A 6280-nucleotide genomic window follows, 5' to 3' on the forward strand; every position below is an offset into this window, starting at 1 on the left:
GACAAAAGTAGATGGTGGCTAGAAGCTGATAGCTGGTAGCCATAGCTTGTCGCTTGTAGCTGTAGCTTTTTAGATATATTTGATGTTTGGAAGAGTAACTGGAGCTTTTAATAAAATGTATAAAATGACCAAAATGGACATAACTAAAAATTTAAAAAGTTTGTGCATTAAAAAGTTCATTATCTTTAGATGTTAAAACAGTTATTTTTTCCCTAAAAGTTCATTCTAAACGCTACTAGTAGAAGCGTTCAACCAAAAGCTTCAAGCTCCTAACCTAAAATTTTCAAGCTCCTTCAACCAAACAAGGCTTTTTATTGTGTATGAGCTTTTTCTTAAAAGATTAAAGCTAGAAGCTCCTAAAAGCTGCATGCCAAACATACCCCTAGTAGCATTTAGAATGAGCTACAAGCTTTTAGGGAAAATGACTATTTTAATCTATGAAGATAATGAACTTTTTAATGCACAAAATATATCTAAAAGCTACTCTGTCATACACCAAATATATCTAAAAAGCTACAGCTATCAGTTTTCAATTACCAGTTATCAGCTACTTTTGTCAAACATACCCATAGTCTGATTACTAATGGAAAAGAATTGGGGGGGGGGGGGTTGTGAAAAATGAAAAGAATAGGAGAGGAAATGAAAAAAAGAAAGATTGGGTGGGGTTAGAATCGGCTGGCCACAAAAGTTAAGGTATATAGAATTTGTTAAAGGAATACATATACACAAGTTACCTCCTCACATATATAAAGACCTATAAAAGACTTTCTAAGTTAACAAAGGAGAAAAATGCGCGGATAGTCCCTGTGGTTTCACATTTTTTCACCTATAGTCCCTATCTTTCTAAAACTACTTGAATAGTCCCCAAGGTTTCAAGTTTTGTTCTCGGATAGTCCCTGGCTCTAACTTTAGTTACTTTTCTCTGTTAAGTGGTTGTTAAGAGGGTGTGAAATGACAAAAATACCCTTTCCTTAAAAGGCGAAACCACAGGGACTATCCAGGCATTTTTCTCTTTTTATTTATAAAACCCCACCACCACACTTCATCTTCAACCTCCACCCACCATCACCCTCCTCCGCCCTCCACCACCACCATCCGCCACTCAACAACAGACACACCACCCACTCCCGATCTAATCCAACAAGCTTGCAAAGCCACCAGGTACCAACAACTATGCGAATCTTCTAACCCAATACCCTAACAAAACCCCAATCCAAATCATCCAATCAGCATTAACTGTTTCATACAACACCCTCCTTGAAGCTCAGTCAATGGCTGCACAGTGGCTCCGGTCACACACACCCACCTGCAAACCCCCACCCCTCACTTAAAACCCTACCTACAAACACACCAGTCGCACAACACCCTCATCCTCCCTCTCGATCTCTCTCGGCTCCGGCCGTTTATCTGTCGGAGATGATGATGATGATTATTACTGAAGATGATCGTGCTTGCCATTGATTGGAGATGATGATCTTGAATCTTAACCAAGCATACCTTGAATCTGATTCGAGCATTCACCAAATCTGAACCGGAACAGGGATTACCCGACTGAGTTGAATCAAGACTGAACGACAACAACCAGCACCTCCACCGCGGCTTGCCGTCACCGTCGTCCACTGCCGCTGCCACTCACGGCGGCTCGCCGTCGCCGCTGCCACCACCCTACTTTCTCTCTCAGCGTCTCCTTCTCTACCTCGTCTTTCTCTCTCTCTCATTTCTCGTCGTCGGAACCTCACACCGCCGCAGCAGTCATCAAGAAGGGGGGTGTGTCGTCGGAACATACTACCGCCGCCGCCTGCGGTGGCGCTGCCTTGATTCGCCGGAGCAGAAAGGAGCAGGGGGGTACTTGAGTTGTCGGCTGGCTTGAGAGAGGAGGTGAGGGTGTGCTGTGTTGTGATTGAGAGAAGAGTTGGAGAGTTAAGGGTTTTCTAATGTTGAAGAAGAAAGTGAGGTTCTGTGTGTGTATGCTGATATGTTGCAAAGAAGCGAATTAGGAGAGAAGAGATGATGTGTGGCCGTGGATTTTAGGATAGGGTTTTATAGAGATTTTGTGAAATCTTGACTGTGGCGGTGACGATGGAGGGTGGAGGAGAGTGATGGTGGGTGGAGGTTGAAGATGAAGTGTGGTGGTGGGGTTTATAAATAAAAAGAGAAAAATGCCCGGATAGTCCCTGTGGTTTCGCCTTTTAAGGAAAGGGTATTTTTGTCATTTCACACCCTCTTAACAACCACTTAACAGAGAAAAGTAACTGAAGTTAGAGTCAGGGACTATCCGAGAACAAAACTTGAAACCTTAGAAACTATTCAAGTAGTTTTAGAAAGATAGGGACTGTAGGTGAAAAAAAGTAAAACCACAGAGAATATCCGAGCATTTTTCTCTCAACAAAGCTTTTATTACTACCTCAGTAGAATAATCATCATTTTCTAACCCAAGTTTGAGGATTCACTTGAATTAGAATTTATTTGTTATTTTACAAGTGGACTTATGTTACATTATTTAAATATTTCTTTTATTGGCCGGTGATAAATATCTAATCTAATCTAAGTCAAATAATATAAATGTCAATTATAGATAAACAAATATCAATATTAAACTATTAAAGTGAAAGAATATGAATATTTAAGTGAAATAATACAACTGAATATAATACTTCTTCTATCTTTCCATGCGTCGACCATTCATGTACTAAAATAGTTGGATGAAGCTATACATATTTTTTTAGAACGTCATGAAGGTATACATATGATTTGTTTATTTTTGTTCTATTTCCTTAATTGCCGAGAAGCTGCAGGCTTCGTCAATTAATCAATATTTATACTCTAAATTAAGTAAAATAATTAATCGTTTTTTTCCCAATAGAGTTAAAGATCTTTGCTTGGAATTATTCGTTTTTCCAAATAAAGTTAACGATCTTGCTTGGAGTTTATTGACTATGATATTTTCAACACTACACAATACAAAAGAAGGCGACTTATAAATAATAATATTGGATTGTAGCATTGAAAAGAAAAAAAAAATCGGTTTCTTGGTAAACAGCCGGACTTTATTTCTCTCATAGAAAAAAAAAACAGTTAGGAAATCATGTATTGTTGTTTGTTTATACATTAAACTAGCTTATAGAAACGTATATTATACGTGGTTGGATACCAAAAAATATGCAATAAAAAATTATTACATTACATTACGTATCATAATTAAAAATTATTACGTTTACAATTTAAAAATCTAGTACTTTTTGTATAAAACATATTACATTCACCATATATTAATGAGTTAATTGTTTAGATAGTCCATGTGGTTTGCCATTTTTCCATCTTTAGTCCCCACCTATTGAAAATAGCATGTATAGTCTCTGTGGTTTAACAAACTGTTACTCGGATAGTCCCTATAATGGATGGGTGTTAAATAATTCAGTTAAGTGGGTACAAAATTACAAAAATACCCTTGGTCCATCTCTCTCTCTTTACTCTCCCTCTCTCTACTCTCTCTCTCTCCTTTTAAAAAGCCACCACCACAACCACCTCCTCCTCCACCACCGCCATCACCACTCCATCTACTAAAAATATATATACATAATATACAATGGAAAAGACTTAGCTGATAATTTGCGAGACTGTTAATGTGCCAGTCAATTCCACAAATGCCCTCAAATTCGAACGTGTGTAGCAAACAATACCTCATTCTCACACACGAACGAAAGCGGCTATTTCCCTCTCGTGAATCCTAAGCCAACATCATCACAATCAAACAAACATAATAGATAGATACATGGATAATGTCATCAAACAAACTAAACACAACCAAACCAACCAACCCTAAACCAAAGGTATCAAGTATCAATATCAAGTGCAAACCAGGGGGAAAATAAAAACAACATAAAGAAAATAAAAGAAAAGATACTACTCCATCATCTACTGTTGGTACATCCCCACGCTACTCATTATCATCGCTCTCCTCCTCCTCCTCCTCATCTCCTAGTATATCATACTCTAGCTCATCATCCTGACCAGGCTGATATGGGGCTGCAAAGAAACTCAGAACACCCATGTTCAGGTTCCCCATCATGTACCTCAGTACATTCTCCTGCCTTTCCGGACCGTCTAAATAATGTCTCGAAGATCTCTGTATTACTAGCTGAAGCTGACCACTATGCAGTTAATGCGTTAAAATATCGGATATCGGTCAAGGACCAATATTTGAGATACAGGTTATCTCGGTGAGATATCGGTGGGATATCGGTAATTTTAATATAATGCAAAATTTACATATATAGCAATTTAACAATAATAATTCAGTGATATATCGGTGATATATCAGTTATATCGGTCAAATATCGGTGATATATCGGTTATATCGGTCAAATATCGGTTATATCGGTCAAATATCGATCAATATCGCCGATAATATCGGTACCGATATTCTGACCGATATTTGACACCGATATTTTACTAGGGGACCGATATGACCGATATAACCGATATCTCACCGATATATCACCGATATTAACTGCATAGGCTGACCAAAACCGGTATCCGTCCTATCATATAAGGACTCTAAACTAAGCGGATCTGAGTGTGTATGTCAAAGCGGGTACTGAGGAGTTGGCATCTCTGATCTGTGTAGAGGTCTCTGATAGCATATAGGCATCCCAGCCTGCATGGCTGCTGCTGTTACTAATAAACTCTCTTGGGTTGAACCTAAGGACCTGCCTTAATCTCTTCCCACATAACCGGCTCTGTCATCGTCCTAATACCAGCCATCTGAATCTCCTTAAGACCAATATAAGTCGTCCCCGGCCCCTGCCTGAAATGCTCCTTCTTATACCTCTAAAAAACACCTAAGCTCTCAGCTAACCTCGTAATATGTGGGACCATGTCCAATGCAACCCGGTTTCCTCCCTTACGAACCCTCGCAAAAGAGTACCCTAAAACACTTGCCAGATTCACCGGCCTCCTCTCCACTATGTACGCTAAGTAGAAAAAAGGTCAATCCAGTTGACCTTGTTCCCCCAGACTTTTTTCCAACCAATGTAGTAGCCAAGAATTTGTGAATATACTTGTAAACTGGGTCCCCAATATCCGACCCCAACATGTTACCCGAGAATGGTGTATTGGCGATAGAAGCCCAAAACCTGGCTAAAGTAGGAGCCATCGCACTACACTCACTCTACCTCTTATAAGCACCCCTCAAACTCGTCCTAAACTGTGGTGCCTCAACCTCCTCTTGTGTATAGAACTGACTCATCACTGCGAGCTGAGGTATGGTTATCTTAGATACTCACCTACCCAAAGAAAAAGAGGTTGCATTGTACTCGTCAAAAGTACCTTCTTTGTGTTTGAAGGTTGAGTGAAACTTTAATGTGAGCTCCTTATACTATATCATACAAATCTACCATAGCCCTAAACTTATTCCCTAGAAATGATTCAATCCTATCTCTTTGACCAATCTGATTCAAGAACACCTAGTCAATCGTCCTAACCTCTAAATCTCGGTCCTAATCAACGCATCTAACTTCTTCGCTTCATCTGTATCTAGCTCAAACTGTAGCAATGGGCTATTCCTAAGTCTAGTACTACTGTACATCGGTAACCACTCCTTCATATGATAATTTATTTTTCTAGCTTGCGGGTTTACCAAGTTTACTTATTCAGTCGGATCCCCTCGCTCACGCTGGGCGGGCCCATTCTTTGCTTGCTTCCCTTTGCTCTGCTTGAACTTCCTGCACCCGATATGCCTGCAAAAGAAAGTTAAGCAAAACAAGCAAACAAAGAACGCATTAGTGATCGAAAACTATTTTTTGTATTTTTAATTTTTTTGAATTTTGTAGATTTTTTTTTGTATTTTTATAAAGTTTTTCAATGTGGAAGCTGTATAGCATTTCACTCGCGGTCGTAGCCTAAAACTGAATTTAAAAAAATATTTTGGGTTACAATTTACAAAAGTGTATTTTCGGAACAAAACTCGCCCGAATGGAGATTGAGTACGGATGAGTGGTCTTTAACCTGTCAAAGCTCATAAGCATCCTAAAGACTCGATCAAACACAACTAAACTAAGACTGACTCGACATATTAACTCAATAAACTAGACACGACATAAACCGACTCAAAATACTCGAAACACTCAAAACACTAGACTCAATGTACACTAGCTCCTGCTGGCACTTTAATTGTCCGCAATTAAACCCACGTGCCTAGAACAATCGAGCTTTGAGTCCCGAGTCAATTACTATTTAAAAAATTCAAAGTGTCAAAAATATGTTTCGGGTCGAAAAAGTT

The sequence above is a fragment of the Helianthus annuus genome, chromosome 3, assembly GCF_002127325.2.
Source record: "Helianthus annuus cultivar XRQ/B chromosome 3, HanXRQr2.0-SUNRISE, whole genome shotgun sequence".
NCBI lineage: Eukaryota > Viridiplantae > Streptophyta > Magnoliopsida > Asterales > Asteraceae > Helianthus > Helianthus annuus.